The following is a 17,744-nucleotide window of genomic DNA, read 5'->3' on the forward strand; positions in this document are numbered from 1 at the left end:
AATAGTTCACCAATTGCATTGGTGTGCAAATAAAAGAGTTGGGGTTTATTTTTGTCCTTTTTCTTATGCAATAATTAAGGTTTGTTTTTTAAAGTGGCTTTTTAAGTGAGGAAAGAGAAGTCACTAAGTAGATTAATATGTACTTACATTTCAGGTTGTACTTCAGGAATAATTCAGGATGAAAAGGACCTCAGGAGGTCCTTAGTCAAATCTATTTAAAAAGGGTCAGCTCCGTGGTCAGACCAAGTTACTCAGGGCTTTGTCCAGTCTGGTCTAGAAAACCTCCAAGGACAGAGATTGAAAAACCTCCCCAGACAACCTGACCATAGCAGTGAAGAATTTTAATTGAAGTTTTCTATCTGATTTATCCTGTCCTGGGATCCTACATCTGCCTTACAGAATCAGGAATAAGTATTTACCATTACTGATCTGAAATAGAACCTCAGGGCTGCGTGACCTGCATTGTGAAAAAGTTCCTGACTCATGGAACAGAATGACAATACCATGAGAATGCTCTGAATAAATCACTATGCTGTGCAAGTAGCTCTGTAATTTAACAAAGAGTTAACAATGCAATTTTTCTTTCATGTACAATCTAGTGTGGTATAATCTGCTCCATATCTCTTTGTTCAGGTACCCAGGTACTATTCCCATTATATAGTGTGTCTGTCAATGCTTGTTATGGTTTAAAAACTCTCAAAAAAAAAGGGTTCTTTTCCCTGGATAATGATCTCAGAATTTTCATTATGGTGTTTGGCTCAGTAACATTTTTGTTGTTACATGCATTTAAAAGGCAATTCTCTGTATTCTATGACTACAACACAAAAGTTGTCCTTATTGGGTATGGAACACAGATATAATTAGTCAGTTTTGCAGGAATGTATTGGAAATGCAGAGACTTTGAACTTGTGGTATGTCATACTTGTTCTCCTCAGCTGCAGAGCAATCCAGTGTGTGCATTTTCTCTCAGACAGGCTTGTCTCATCTGGTGACTGATGTGTCACTGCAGCCAGAATTCAAGATGTTATCTGAGCCCAGACAATAATCTTATATAAAAACATGGTAACATAACAGAAAAAACAATGTGGGAGTCAGTATTTGGCTGTATGTGTAGGAACACACCTTTCCACTCTGACATGATGGGAACAACACCTTGTTATCAGGAGGAGTCTGCAATGGACGGAATCAAATACTCTGCTGAATCCGGGCACTTTATTGATGTGTCAAAGTTGATTATTTGAGTATTTGGTGAATTCTGCATAAACTTACACATTAGTTTCCTAGTAAAATCGCCACTTTTAGCTGTTTTCTTAAACAGTCAATTCACAGTCAGCATACATTTCAAGTGACCATTTGTCCAGTATCAGACCCAGCATTATTCAAGCCAAACACACCTATTGTGGGCTGCTGTGGGAACAACTTCCATAAAAGCACAGCAGGCACCTGTGTCTGTGGGAGCCCATCAGGGCACTCCAAGGAACCAGCAGTTTGTTGGTGGAACAATCATCCCTTCAACAGCTGACCTCTGGGAGAGTGATCTGCACCAGAATGTTACACAGGCAACCTGAGTGATGCTGAAATGCTGGTAAGTTACATTTTTGCTTGTGAATTATGATTTTATTCCTATGGGGGCTTTTTGTGTCTGGAAGCCTGTAACCTGTTCCTGACACACAATCTGGGGAAAATTCTGTAAAGGGACAAAGAGCAGAACAGTTTTCATTTTACCTATGGTCCCTCTTTATCTTCTTTTCTTTGCAGACATAAAGAGTAACATTAGTGACTCCTATCCTGTTAGAATTATTATCATAGTGATGGTATCCATACCAAGGAACTTCTCATTCTCCCCAGACAGCTAACAGGAATGTTCAGGGGAGCAGGTGTGCACCAAAGTGCTGCAAGTGTAATGCCTTTATTCTGTAAGTTATGTTGCTGTAGCACAGGTAGGTAGTGGTGTACTGTGCACATGTACTAGTTAGATTATTGCTTTCCTTTCAGGTTTCAAGAACAACTTTCTTCAAGTCCTGCAGGTTCCACAGCATTATAGGTAAATGCATGACATTTTCTCCTGCAAAATCAACCTAACTTCCTGTCAAAGTTGTTGTCTTGCTGCCCAAGAAGAACTATCTTTTACTTCTCTCTATTTTTATTCATTTTTGGGAAGATGGTTCTCAAGAACTTGGTTTTACATTTTGCTATGATGGCAAAAAAGCTGGCATCTCACTATGTCCAAAATTAGCATTTTACCCTACAGTGTGCTATGTACAGCATAGATATCTCTTCTTTTTTTTGTCTTTTGCCCCTTTGATCTCCTTCTCTCTTTCTCTTTTCCTCTTTATCTTTCTCATTTTCCCATTTTTCCCCTTTTCCCCTTTCAATGACCCTTTATGTACTGCTGATACTACTGTAGAATTGATTGTATAGGTGTGGGTAACTTGCTTGCATTATAAAAGTACAAGGTGCTTACTAAATATGTTAACTTTCTTTAAAAAATAAAGTGGTGGTTTTAACTTTGATATCTGTGTGGTTTTCTTATGAGTGCAATGCAATTATGAACACAGCAAAACATGGAAAATATTTGAAATATGCTGAGAGAAGATGACTGTGAGGTCTGAATGTCTGCCAGCTAATTCTTCTATTTATACATATAAAAATATACTTTAAAAAAATTATTTTGGGTAGGGATTCTTGAAAGTGGTGCAAATATAAGTAGCATTTCTACTGTGCACATTCCTGTCAACTTGTGCTGCTGAGTGATCCATGAAGAGACTTTCAGTCACCTTTTTTTGAAGATAGGTCTTTGTAACTGAACAGTGAGTTCCTATTTGCACATATTTACATATGTGCTAGCTCATATTTGGCCTTGAAGCTCTACTCAGGGACACTTTGTTCTATGGCTGGATGCCAAATTGCTTTTGATTTTAAGGAATTTAAAAAAAGATATTTGATAAATTAGGTCAATGTGCCTGTTACATATGGTATGGCCATAATTTTGCCAGACATTAAATGGCAAAAGCAGTGATGTAATTATCATTTAAGGATGATTTTCATAGTTGTAATGGCCACATATGAACAAGCATTGTAACCTGTTTTCATACTTGATATCTCAGAATGACTTGCTTTTACAGGGAGCTCTCTAGGCTGATTAAAGCTGCACTTTTTTTCTGGGCATGAAATCTGCTGTTGGAAGATGAGCTTTTTTTTGAAAGGGCTGGAGCACATCTTTCCTGCTTGAGCAGTAGCCAGTACCTCCGACCAAGTCCAGCTCCTCTGACTACTTCTTTGAGTTTCTCTTTTCTTGGACTAGAAAGTGCTATTGTGAATGAATACTGAGATGTTAATATGGCTGCTCTAGAGGTGAGTAGGATGATAGAAACAATGACATTTTGTGCTTTTTCTTTCTCTTACAGGGAAAATACTGTGGTTTGGAATGCAGCATGTTTTCCTTAAACACAAGGCAACCTAGAGCAGCTGTTTGTTTTTGTGGGTTTTTTTTTTTGTTTTGTTGGGTTTTTTTCCTTTCTTTCTTTTTTTTTTTTTTTTCCCTTTTTTGGGGCTTTTTAAAGTCATCTTTACCTTCAGGGATTTGGATGATTGTGGCAAGTATTTTAGCCAGAAGGTAGAACACAGCTCACTAGGGAGACTCCACCTGGGACTGAAAATACAGCAGTGTTGGTTCCACACGTTCATAAGTCAACACATGAGGCCTCTTGACCAGCCAAAAATTCACTCAGTCTGTAAAAAAGGAGGCAATACCTTGTTATTGCAAATATATATCCAAATTTCCTGATTTGCTTTTGCATAATGGTTATTCCATGAGTGTCTGACCTTCGAAGAAGCTCAGCTCTCAGCTCAAGCACTATCATCCCTAGTGAGCTGTTCAGAATAGATTGCAAACTGCTTCCATAGGAAGGATGAATGTAAGCCCTAAATAATTATGAGAATGATGACTAGGCAAGCCTTTTAGTTAGATCTTTCCTTATCTAAATTGTTTTTCCAATCATGATAAAAATATCAAAGTATGCTATAAAAATATCTGAGCAAAATATCGGAGTCTGTTGCATAGAGGAAGATAATTAGCAGATAGTGTACATCTGTTCTTACAGAATCAAAGAAGGGCAGATGAGCTGATGTGGAGCTCTGTGTACTTTAACCTGGACTATTTTCAGCCCCTTGGTTGTCTTAGATTTTGTCCACTGCATTGCAGCTGTCTGCAGAAGACAGATCTATCAATAAGCCACTGCTATTTCCTGTAGCGTGTGTGGGAACAGCTGATGTCAATGTAGTTTTCTGGTCAACATAGCTAAAAGAGATTCAGAGTCCTTATCTCACTAAAATCTGATCAAATAAATGTTAACCAAAAGCTTTCACCCTTTAAAGAGGTTTGCATAAGAGATGTTCCCATCTCAAGTCATCGTTGTTGGAACTGGAACATGCAGCCTGAAGTGTGTTGTCCCTCTTTTGAGCTGAGTGCTGCTGGTTTCTCATAAAACCTGTTACTGTTGGTGTGTGCTGATACCCAGAGTATCAGCACACACACATTTAATAAATGGGTTTGTATTCCAGATTTTTGGGAACATGTCATCAGTGTATGGAGATTTAGCCATGGAAGCATTCTGCTGTCACCCTTGTGGCAGAGTGGCTTAATGAGATTTTTACTGTTCAGACAAAGATTTGCTCAGTCTTTTCTTGATGGCTGCTCATAGATGCCCAAGGTGTGAGGTCAGTCTGCTCCAGTTGCCATCTGGACAAGGCAGGGTTTGGTGCTTTGTGTTGTCTCAAGGAGATCCTGTGTCCTGTGACTGTTTCCTAAATTTGGCATCAGTGCCTCAGTGTACACAGCGTGAAATCCTTCTTGATTGACAGTTCTCGACCTATCAGTATACCAGTGGCTGACCATAAGTACTAATTTTTAAAATAGGTCTGGTTTTCAGAATAAATGTTACAATTTAATTTAAGGCATTTAAATAGAAGTTCTCTTTAGTTATATTAGCTTTTGATGAGGAAATTATTGGGTGTTATTTATTGTGTATCTGCAGCTAAATTACGTATTTTTGCATTTTAGGCTGTTGAAACTAGTGCAAAAAGGCCTTGGGAAGTGTATGATCAGATATATTTCCCAACAATTTGTTTTCTAAGGGTAGACATGCTGGCTTATGGAATGCACATGCTTGCACTTCCATAAATCTTGCTAATGGTTGAATATTTCATCTAGGGGACAGGTTATTCATTCCATATCTATTTTTTACCTGTCTGTATGCAGGTATCTCTGAAAAATGATGATAGTAAAGTAGAAAAAAGTTCTGTAACTTTCAGGGTATTTTAAGAGAGAAAAGGTGGTCTGTTGGAGTTGGTGCCTATCTCAGTATTCTCTTTTCTGAACATGAAGAGCTCTGATCTTCCTAAAAAGGAACTGAGCCAGTTCACTTGCTGTGTGCTTGATGTTGATTTGAGTTTTCAGGTTGTTAGAGTGAAATATAAAAATTTCTGAGAATCCATCCTTGCTTACTAATGTTTAGTGCATGAAAGAGGGGGAACACTGACGGCCACTTTCTTTCTCATATATAAAAGAAGGTAAGGTTATCACAGGCCTCTTGAGCAATGAAAAAAAGTCTTGCACATATCTTTAAAATTCCACCTATCCCTAAATTATCAGAATTTTTTCAAAGCTCCACAAAGTCCACATTTCAGCCCAACAATTTGGTAATCCCACAATGTCAGGATAGGAGCCCAGGACCAGCTTTGCAGTTGTTATCCATCTGTTATAAACCAAGTTGACTCCTTTCATGTTCCCATGTTATTTCAAGACATGCTGATTACTTGAATTCCTTGTGATTTGTGTCATAACATTAAATGTCCTGTGGAGTATGCCCATACTGATGACCAGACCAGAAATTCTTTCTTGAGTATTTTCCTGAAAGGATGTCATCCCACAGAAAATTGGCAAGTAACCTTTATGGCTATGAAAGCACTTGTGTGCTGTTTGGATTTTTGATTTTCATTGCCTTTTTCTGTTTTCTCTCATCACTTGCCTTTCTAGCAGTAAGTGCATCTATGTCTTTGCCTCCCTGCTCTGTTAAGTGGAGTAGTAACATACCTCCCTCAGAAATGTTATTTCTAGGTTTTTCCTTCCTGCCTTTCAGAGTCTGCCCTGGGCTGTGGCACAAATGTCAAGAGTGAATGCAGTTGGTGTGTCTGCTCTGCCACTTCATGGGCAGTGTCCCCATAACTGCACCTCACCACTGATGGTTCCGTGCTAATCCTGAGATTTGCTTTCTGAGTTGTTGTGTTTGAATCATCAATAAGGGATTGCTCTCCTTTCTAAACCTTCTTTAATAAAGCGTTCACCAGAGTGTTTGCAAAGCTGGCAGCACAGTGAGACCTTGCCCTCTGTGCCAGCTGAGGAGCCCTTGAGACTGCTGCCAGTACAATGGCACTGTTAGAGGCTCAGTCTCCTGAGAAAAATCACCTCTGGGCAGTCACAGTAAGAGCTGGAAATCTTAATGATTTCAAATGAGCAACAGAATTATTTGTCCAATTAGTATTTTTAAACCTCTAGTCTGAAAAAATGGTCAGGTGTCTATATCTCCCCCCTGCCAATGCAAATATCTCTTTTGTGACTGTTTTTTCCATTTTGAACCTAACACTCCTATTCGTGAGTGGATCCCATGTGGTGGTGCCTGGATGATTTCTGAACAGCAGAGTTGTTTGCTGGAGGCAGTAGATGTCCTATATTTTGACATTAGTAAGGCTCCTGATGTTGTATTGAACGACATTATTATAAACAAGGTGAGGAAACACAGATTAGAGAAAACCACATTTGGAAAATAACATGAACGTGATTATTGGGTTTTCAGGAAAGAAACAATTTTTTATCAAGTCCCTCTTCACTATTTTCATTTAATGATCTGAAGATTATGGAACTTTCAAAACATTTGTGCAGCTTGAAAGGATAGAGTTCGGTTTTCATGGCTCTCACTAGAGAGGTGGCCTGAAAAAAAATCAAATTCCCAATTTTACATCTAATACTGGCATCTCAGAATGGTGAAATAACAAGGTTGAAATGGCAGCCCAGGGCAGGGGTGTGGGAATCAAAACAAAATAAAAAAGCCCAGCCTTGGGGAGATATCATGGATTGTGATGTGACACTGATTGCTTGGCAGCAATAGTAAGGCTGGCATCAGGGTCTGTAAGTGGAAGTGCTGTTTGTACAGTAACTGAATTTTTCTGTTTGGTCCTGTAGTGGTAATACCTGGTGGTCAGGCTATGTCCTTCTAAGGGCTGCACCTCAAGGAAGATTTGTATCCATTAGAGAATATCCAAGGCATAGCAAGAAAGTTAACCCAAGTCCTAGAAAACATGACTTAGAGGATAAGAGTTGTTTGGTAAAGGGGAATTTAAGGAAGAGAAGTGTGAGTCTTGTAATGTACAAAATATACTGCAGTGCAAGAGGATAATCTGTTCTCTATCACGTTGGTTAGGACAAGAAGTGAAGATCTGAAATTGCAGCAGTGAAAGTTCAAAGTGGAGGTGGTAGGAATGGGAAGTAAAAAGATAACCACAGTGAGATGCAGGGATGGACTTCCACTCATTGTGATCCACACCAGGAGAGCTCTCAAGACAAGCAGAAAACCATTTGACAGGATCTATGGAGGTACAGTTGCCCCTAACCTTGCTGATAAATAGATTTTGCATGAGTGATGGATGTGATGATAGATACACCAGCATTAAATTACCATTGTATACACAGTTAATTAAAACCCAAAACTAAGGCTTGATAAACAGGTGAGGAACTCAACATGTCTTACTCAAAGACTGTATTTGCATTTTCCTCCTACCAGTCTGAAGCAGAGCTGGAATGAGTGTCTCTGAGTATAATCAAGATCATAAAGGTTGTTTTGATTTATTTTCTAGTAGGTTGTCTACACTTTCTCCTTGTGATGGTGTGCACTCCCTCTTCAGGTGCATACAAGCATCAGCAAATAACAAGTATACTGCTGTACATACTGAGTAGTATTTGAGTATGCATAGATGTGTTTATCTTTCAATATTTACAGGCACAGGACAGGTTGAGCTATACAAAAGGCTGTGACTTTGTAAATTTGTCTCAGGTTCTCCTCTGGAATAACAATGGGAAGTAGTTATCCTCTCTATTACCTTGTGTGTGTAATTTCTGTGCTATGAAAATAATTTAAAAGAGAATGAGTACTAGAGGTTTTGGTGGTTGGGTTTTTTGGGGTTTTTGAGAGGGAAAATGCACAGTACCCTGCATCAGTACTGTGTGTGTTTCTGTTGCTTATAACAGTGAAAAAAAAAGCCCATAAGAATGTGCAATATTATTTAAAATGTCCTCAGGAACTTCCAGTGGCATTGCTGGGCTTTGAGCAATTTCAGTTTGTCAGTATTCCTGGCTTTTAGGTGTTCATGAAATTGGCACTATTCTGGGTTGCTGTTTAAGAACTAATGCATTTCTGTTAACTTTGCTTTTCTTCCAATGTTCTGGAAATTAAGGAGGGGTGTTCACCTTCTTTTTACGTTTCCTCAGATATTTCTGCTTAATAGGAATCATGCTTTTGGGTATCAGGTATTCTAGCTAGTCCTAATACCTAAAAGGAGGCCACTGTGAAGAAGTGGTGATGATGTTCTTCCACTTTTCTTTCCAGAGCTGACTCAGCAAGGGAGGGCATGGCATGCTGCATCATTTGAAGATCACCTATTGCAGCAAGTATTTCCAGGAATTTTCAGATGAATATGTAGGAATGAAACAGAAATCTAGTTTTAGATACTTCCTGCCCTGCAACTTCTCATTAGCTGTAGCTTCAAATTTGGAAGTCATCTTTATTAACCTAAGAATTTTCAAGAAAAAAATTTTAGTCTTCTGGAGGAAGGGAGAACAATACATTTTATTCCAATATGGATATACCAGGGAACTCCCCTGACAGCATACTTGGGAAATCTGTGACCTATGCTCTGTGCCACAAGGGGGACAGAGCCTGTTTTCTGTCTTCTATCATCATCATTTTATTGGTGTTGTATTCTGTCCTGCTCCTTAGTTAAGAAGTTCTTTCCTGTGATTAACCTTGGCAGGTTTCTGCTATGATAGGGAAAGGCAGTGATGGCATGTTTAAAGAGTCAGTCAGTTTCATACTATTAACATGCTCTATCTAAACAGATTGTAATAAGAGTCACAAAACATGTGGAAGCAAAGTCCCACATGTATAAAATAACATATTAACCAGCTAAATACTTTTAAAACAATATGCAGTGTCAGTGCAAAATATTTTTCCTGTGGAAGACGTAAGTCAAAGAGCAGCCTTTGCTGTGTTGTAGCATATGCTTGTGCTTGGCAAAAGTAGTGGCAGAAAGCATGTCAAACGACAGTGCTTAGAGTATTAAAGTTTTAACAAAATGTCAGAGAAAACTGGAAGCTGGTTAATCCACAGAAATCTGTCATAAAGATTGCATTGTAAGGTGGCTTCAGCATGAATTCTAGTGACATATGGGAGCTTAAAATATAATCTAATGATATATCTCTATCGGTGAGATGTTTATGTAACATGATTGCAACAGAGATGTCTTTTCTTGTTAATTTATTAGGATAATGAAAGTTGCCATCTTGTAGAACAATGCAAAGAACAAGTTTATTCAGAAAAATCTTAGTGTCAGAACCAAAATGCTTTTTTTTTTCCTCTATATGTTTATGAAAAAGAGAAATGATGCAGCTAGTTTGAAGCATGCTGAAGACTGGCAGCATGCTATGGAAGTCTGTGCTGCTGCTGACTTCTGTTCTGCTCTGGGCATTAGCATGTGTGCCCAGGAAAAAGATCTGATAGAAATACAGGTGAAAACCAAAACTTTGTTCTGAGGAAGCTCTGGCAGAAATAATAATGATTCCCATAATTTCATCTGGGAATAATCGAGTGAAGGTCTTTTCCAGTGGAACTGGAATTGAAAAAGCTCTGTCTATAATTCTGAAGAAAAATCCTGAATTATTTCAATGTGCTGCAGCTTATAAACCATAGGTTCTATTACTATGCCACTTGATTTCATAGCAATGAAGAAAGAAATATTGAGTTGCAGTGTGGTTCCAGAATTCATATTGATCCTTAGTTTAATTTTAACCCTTTATGTCAGTGGTGATCCTTACACATTACATTAATATTAATCACATACTTACAAATACTGTGACAGAGAGCAGAAGTCTTTCTCCCATTTTGCCCTCCACTTGTGCCAGCCCTTTGGGCCCTTTGCAGCTGCTGCTCGTTGTGTGTGGGGTGAGGAGGCATCTCCTGGCAGGCTCTGGGGGCCCAGGTGCAGAGCAGTGTGGAGGGATGGGCTGTCCCTGCCAGCTCAGTGCTCCTGGCGAGAGGACAGCCCTGTCACCCCAGGCAAAGCTCAGTGCCCAGGAGGGGACGCTGCCCTCGCTCCTCCTGCTCTGACAGCGGGCGCTCAGCTCTCCCAGTGATCAGGCACGCTGCCTTCTGGCTGCTTGGACAGCTGTCTAAATAGATCCCAGCCACCTTTTCAAAGCTAGGTTTTTAATTTAATAATTATTTTAGGTAGCTTACAGGAGGACTGAGGAAATTCCTGTCTAATGTGTTGCTGTGGAAGAGCAGTCCTTTGAAATAAGGATGGAAGTTATTACCACATACATATTCACATTTGTTCTGAGTGATTTTCTGGTACCCTGAAAGATGTATGCAAATGAATATTATATCTCTTTCACATATTCTTCCTTTTCTCTCTCTCATGATTGTGTGAGAGAAATCACTGCCCAGTTTTGTAGATTCTGTAACAGGAAAGCACAGGCTTGCCACAAAAGATACCCATGTACACACTTGCTTTTAGCTGTTGAAATATTTTCTGTATCTGAGAGAACAATAAGTCTCTGTTGGCTTGTTATGTGTGGTAGGGAGAGTTGTGTGGGTAAAATGCCATGTGATTGCCTCGCTGTGGGCTGTGTCATAATGCAAGTATACAGCACAGTGCATTAAGGGAACAGATTTCAACTAGAGGGATCTACTCTTGGGCTTTAGGGCCCCCATGTTTTGTTCTTCATTTAGAGAAGAAAGATGTTGGAGGATATTAGTCCTTTTAATGTTGTTCAGGTATGTGCCAGCAGCACACTACATGTATCTGTGATGCTTTACCATTTTTGAGACTATTAATGTTCAGCAGATATAGAAATGGCTCAGTTCACAGGCAAATTGAACATATTTTCATGACTGTGGCTTGGCTGTGTCTGCATAATTTTTTTTCCCTATAATATGAGACCAATATTAAAAGCAATTCCATCCCTCAGTTCAGGAGAATGTCCTTGTGTTCTGTGATTCTGCTGAGTGCTTCTAAATGCTAAGAGAAATAAAAAAACAACCTTAGAGTAGCATTTGTCGGATGAGTTAGTGTTTAGCTCACCTAAGGACAATGATCTAGCTAAATAAACTGTTTGGTCTACCTGGATTGCCAGTGGGAAGTTGTACATCCCCCAAAATCAGGTCATCAAACCTGACTTACAAGGGGATGTACCCTTCTGCAGGTTAATTCTTTCCAGTTTCTGCATATGGAGTCCAGGTTCTAGTCTGAGTCTCAAGATTAGGATTGTGAATTTGGAGATGCTAAATCTCTCTCTGGCCTGAATTGCACTGTTAAAAATCCTCAGAATTCTCAGTATGTTAATTTTCTCCTTTTGCACTATGAACATTTAATATATATTCTATCTTGCTTATTCTGCTGGTGAAACTGGAAATTTCCTCAAATCCTCATATTCTGTGTCTATGGAATGTACATTTTATATCCAGGCAGCAACTCTGTAATCTAAACCCAATTGATCATGGGTCTTAGTGCTTGCCCATGAGTACCTGTCTTTTTATATAAATATATTTGAATCCTAAGAGGCTTTAATCATGGTCATTCATTCAAAATGAGAATGGTTTCAGGTTAGGTATAATCATGATTTGAAGGACTCTGTGTCTTCAGTCATCTTCTTTTATTGCAGGGAAAAAACCTCTTATGTGTTACAAGTATTTATATCTCTAGATTCTCTCAGAGAAAATTTCTTAATTCCAAAGTAATCTTTGGAATGATCAGTCATCTGGGCTAGAAGAGCTAATACCATAATGTCAGAAGCAAGGCTTAGTGTCTCTGACATTGTGTGCACTTTTCCCTTGATATTTTTTTTCAATTTCCAGGGTATCTAAGCACAGCCCATCACTCAACACTGCTTCCTAAATGTTGAGCAGAGCCTCTGCAGCTCCCTCCTGTGTGGCTCAGGGATTAAAAGCCAGCCTGGTGACATCATGCCAGACTCATATGAATGGTATTTCTTTGGCTATATTTGTGTTCTGTAGAGAAAACTGGTGACTAAATGCTAATGGTTATGTGAGTACAATTGTTACAAGAAAAAGGAGCAGGAAATGTTAAATATCTCAGGTGTGTAACCCACTTCCAAGTAGTGCATGCTGGCACCAGGCCCTGGAGGCTCCACCTGATGAAAATTCCCATTTATGGAGTGCTGCTCTGAGGTCTAGAACAAGGTGCATTTCTTTTTATAGGTCAAGTCACTGATTGTTGTTATTAGATTGACAAAAATGTGTATCTCTTAAAGAAAGCTCATTTTTGTGTCCCAGTAAGGGTGAGCAGCTGCTCTGGAAAAGCACCAGACTGGGAAACAGATTTTTGTTTCCACACTTAGTACTGATTTGGTCACTTCTGTGACCTGTGGTGACATTTCTCTGTGCTATAGTTTCTTTTAATGTTTCTCTGGCTGTTTTAGCTGTTGAAGCTGTTGTAATCTAGAATGATGGTGAGGAGCACAGAACATTAGAAAGAAGCTGCCCATAGTAAGAGAAGTGAAATATAATATGACTTCTCATAGGAAACAGTAGTATTGTGAGAGAACTGCTTAAGTAAATTGTATTTCCAGGTTAGCAGCAATAATTGCTGTCAACATTATGCCCTTTGCATGTAATTACCTCTTTATTTAAAGCTGGTTTTGTAAAGCTTTTTCTATTCCACATGTTTTTTGATTCAGGCACCTAATGACTCCCCAGGAGAAAGCACACCGTGCACAGATTGGCCCCATTAGTGCAAACTCCATAATAAGATAATACTATAGACTGTTACACATTAATTTTCCAATTTTTTTTTTTTGCCTTTCTTACAGATTCCAAGCAGAAATTGATAGCATTAGGCAGTGTATGGGAGCACACTAATCTGATTTGTTGCTCCCCAAAGATTACAAGCTATACGCCGTCTGGCCTGCTTGAACAAAATTAACAGATTATATTATATTTTTGCTGCATTTATTAAAAAAATATTTCTTATCATACCAGTACTCACATATAACATTTTAAAAAGAAATCCAATATTTATTTATGTATGTATTTTTAAGACAAGCAAATTATTTCAGGTAATCAAGAGATTTTGAAAACCAACAAAATTTGAAAAATAGAGCAGGGTATATTGAAATCCAGGGGATTAAATGCACTCCACCTGATTGCATTTATGTAACATATGCATGAATTCCTGGGTTTTTTCTATTTCTTTGAATTTGGATTTTTTTTTCTTTTCTTTTACAAAACAGAGAAGTACTTGGAATTTATCTAGTTAAGAGAATGTAATTTTCAGGAACACTCAAACCAGCCTTCTTTTATCTGAAACATCCAGGTAGTGCCTTTTATTTTTTACTGTATAGGAAGTTGACTGATTAAAATTAAACACTGAATATTGAGGGCATTTGCACATAATAATGAGATTGCAATGAGGAAAAAACTTCCTGCTTTTGTGTCTCAATCGATCTCCAACAAGGACAGAGAATTCTTTGTCTTTTCTTATAAAACTGTAGAATATCAAGTATGAGAATAAATGTTTGTCACAAGAAACAGACGTTCCTTTGAAGAACTCAAAAAGCCACAAAAAAACCCAAAACAGATCAGAATAAGCCCTGCTGCCCATGTTATTAATAGCAGCAGAGCTCAAGGAGACACGAGGATCTGGAATATTTCAATGAGAAGCCCTCAGGTCAGAGATTTTAGGAAAACTTGCGCAACAAGGTCACGCTGGTCTGGATGCTGCAGTTATGTTCTCATCTCTGCAAGCAGCCAGAGTTTTCATCTGGTTTGCAGGATGGATTTGGGAGTGGATTGTTGGGATTTTTGGGTTTTGGTTTTTTTCCTTCTCCTGTAGTGTAAATCCTGACAGCACAGGTGAGAGGTCAGAACAATTGAGGGCTGAAGATTTAGAGATATGATGCTGTGTGAGGCTTTCTGTTTGACATGGGGTCACTAATTTAAATGATGAGATTATGCTATTACCTGCTTTTTTTACAAAGTAAAATCTAAAATTGATGTGGAATGTGTGGAACAGATTTTCTTGAGATCAGTGACACTTAAATCTGATTTTGGAAAGAGGCGAAATTTGATCTGGCTGCCTTCACTGTGTGAAAGCCACATATGTTAAGTCTCCGAGGTAGAGCCTATAGTAATAGAGTACTTATCAGCACTGGTAAGCCATGAATCAACCCAGCTTTTATTGATTAAATCTGATGGGTTTGATAAATATGTGATGAATAAAGGCAAAGTCATGTATTTAAGCATATTCCTTGCACATTTTTCAATTTTCTTACTGCTGCCTTGCCCCATTTCAGTTTTCAGCCTTTTCTTATTAAGGCAATTCATTATTAGGATGAAGAAGAAACAATATTATGTGAAAAAATAAAATGTTAAAGTGACTTCTCACCCTTGCATGTTGATTAAAGGCATCTAAATGCCAATCAGGTGGGATTTCTCCAATCTTCAGTAACAGCTAATTCATTTTAGTGGTTATTCCTAGACAGAAAAGAAACAATTGGAATTATTATTCTTTTCTATGAGCTGAATTAGTGATTTTTTTTTCAAGTACATCATTAGGACAGGGGTAGGGATCTGAGGTTATGGACTTCTGATTTCTCAGTGATTGCAAATTTTTCAGTATATTCTTGTAGTTCAGTATATCCTTAAAGAAATAAGATGAATTTGCAAACACTCAGTGGGGAAAAAAACAACTGTATAGATAAAGTCTAAATCCTTTCAATTGGTCTGTGTTAAAAATATGCAATGCATATAAATACAGATATATGCACACAAACTAACATGAGGTAGCATTTTTGTTTCTTCTAAAGCATCAGTTCCCTATTTAAAGTACTAGGTGAATGATAGATGTATGAATGCAGAAATCTTGGGTTTAGTTATTCGAGCTCATGTACAGAAAATCAATAGAAGAGGTGGAATGTCTGTCTTCAAAAGCTCCATTATAAAGTAGAGCCCTGTATCTAAATCAAGAGTGATCTCTGCCTGTAAGTGACTCAAAAGTTCCTTTGTGCTCCCACAGAAACACTTATTTGCTGTTTAAACTATTGAGCAGCCAAAGTGAACTGCTGACAGATTGTTTTATTATTTTGCTGTTCTTGCTAGGTGTAGTTAAAAGCATAGAAAGTTCACTGTCAGGTAGTATCAACACCAACCTACTTCAACAAAGCCAGAAAGCATGTAACACATTGCTAATTTTAATAAGAAAGATGAATTAGATGAGTGAGAATTTTCCATGAATTTTCATTTCATGGTTATTGAATATAAGCGAGAGGGAAGTTAGAGCGTGTTCCTTTCCCCTTGAAGTTACTTTTTGTTTTAAAATACAATAAAATAAAAGGATTTCTCTGGTTCTGCCTGTATCAATCTGTAGAGTTCCTTCATCGACTGCACAGTGAAAGCAGTAAAGGACTCTGTGAGTCCCAGCTTAAGCAGCAGGAAGATGTTTCTTTCTTGGCACCTACCTGTCTTCTAGTTCTAGTCACTCCCAGAACAGGAGGGGTATTGCACATCCTGAAGTTCCCCAGGTCTGTAACTAACAGTAAACTAACAATAAACTTAGTCCTGTTTTACTGTCACAGCCCAGTGGTGCAGAATGATAGCACAGTGAAAAAAAATAGCAATAATAATCAGCATAACAGCAATTAAATCTTCTCTGCTGGGAGGCAGGGCTATAATGGAAAGTGGAGATCCAAGCCTATGCTGCAATTCTTTATTCAGTGTGCCTTTTCTCAGCCAGAGTTAGAGCAATTCAGTTTTTAGACTAAAACCCCCTTTAAGCAATCTTAAGTAATGTTTTAGTCTCTTAAAATTGTTGATTCCTACGTATTGCTGAGATTTAAAAGCAGTGCTGCTGTAGGAAGTGTTAAAATACCTGATTTTATAGATGCAGGTTATAATTGATGCTAGGTGCACGCACAGGAATTGAGGCATTTCTTCAATCAACAGCTTGCAGCCACTTTTCAGCAGATAATTAAAGTCACTTGCTGAGTTAGGGTAACCAAATGCTCTAGGTGAGAAGTGGGTTGGAAGGAAATCCACAGTGCACAAACAAATAGCAATCACACAGCACATATCATGCCCTGGAGGCTTTCTTGCCAGTGTAAAAGCAACTTTACAAAAACAAATATGTTTTCAAAATAAATCAGATTTGTTAAAGCTGAATATATTTAATAAAACCCCTTCAGAACATACAGTAATTTCTATTGCTTTGGATGGCTTGGTGAGATGGACTTCTGAAACATTCTTTTTTCTGTTCAGGATTACCAGTAATTGCTTTTATTTCATCTACCCTAAGATGTAGCACTTGGAGATGCAGTAATATATAGATTTAATTCACAATTTCCCAAATCACAAGGCTTTATTTTGCTATCAGTAAAATTAATTGAAATTTTTATTTTCTATATTGAATTGAAATTCTTATGTGAGAATTACAGTAATGGTGCTTCATATTTCTGATATTCAAAGGGCAGCCTCGAGGCAAAAATGAATTTTTTTGAAACATTCTTTACTTCGAGGTTTTAAAAATTATTTTCTCTCTCATTATTTACATAATTGTCAAAGCTCAAAGCTTTAATCTTGTTGCTTTATTTGTCCTGCACTGTAGCTACATGTGGATTTACTAACAGTAGGGTTCATTAATGCTAGGTTTCTGATATGTATTCCTTTCCTTTCATCACTAATAGCATAGGATTTTAACTCATAAGTATAATGCTGATTGATATAATGGACAGCTTAATCAGTGGCTTCATCTTTCATCAGGGAGGTAGTCCAGTGCCTTGATGTTAATGATAATGAAGTTGCTAGTGAACCTAGAGAAAAACATTAACTGTAGTCATTAAAGATAGTAGAATTTAATTTGGATTTTAATTCACAATGTTAGTGAATGTAACAACTTGCCAGATGTAGAAAATGCTCTTATTAGACAATATATCCCTGCTAGAATTGTAAATGAAGGGTATGTTTCCAGGGATGTTTTGCATGTGGATCAAAGCAAATACTTACACCCTCCTAAGCAAGTAAAAAAATAGCAGAAGAATATAACAGAAAATGGTGATGATTCAGTTCATAGCTTTAGTTAATTTTTAATATTTCTACTGTTGGGAACACTTAAAAAATTAGTCATCTGTATTTCAGGAGGTGTTCAAATATTTAGGTAAATAAGTGTCCTTATTGCTACTTTGGGCATGCAAAAGGTAAATAGTGGATTTTAGGAAAATCTTAAATTAATTCAACTTGGAAAATATGATAGAACTGAGTTTTTTTTGATTCTGCATTTGTGTCTGGGCAGGTGCTGTGGATTATCCTCCCAGGTGGGACATTGTGGGTGAATCCCAGTGAGGAAGCCAGTTTCACTCCCTGAAATCCTCCCTGCCGTTTTGACCTTGTTCTTTGACCAAGGGA

At 38.0% G+C, this 17,744-nt stretch overlaps 1 protein-coding gene and 1 long non-coding RNA gene across 3 annotated transcripts in view; both read left to right on the plus strand.

Annotated features, from left to right (window-relative positions):
• GABRB2 (gamma-aminobutyric acid type A receptor subunit beta2) overlaps positions 1-17,744 on the plus strand; it is a 137,648-nt gene that overhangs the window by 79,167 nt on the left and 40,737 nt on the right. The gene's annotated exons all lie outside the window — the stretch shown is intronic.
• On the plus strand, positions 74-2,513 carry LOC118691949 (uncharacterized). The gene is made up of 2 exons (XR_004981101.1): positions 74-1,916; positions 1,996-2,513. It is a non-coding gene; the product is annotated as an uncharacterized LOC118691949 (long non-coding RNA).

This window comes from Molothrus ater, chromosome 15 (genome assembly GCF_012460135.2).
Source record: "Molothrus ater isolate BHLD 08-10-18 breed brown headed cowbird chromosome 15, BPBGC_Mater_1.1, whole genome shotgun sequence".
Lineage (NCBI taxonomy): Eukaryota > Metazoa > Chordata > Aves > Passeriformes > Icteridae > Molothrus > Molothrus ater.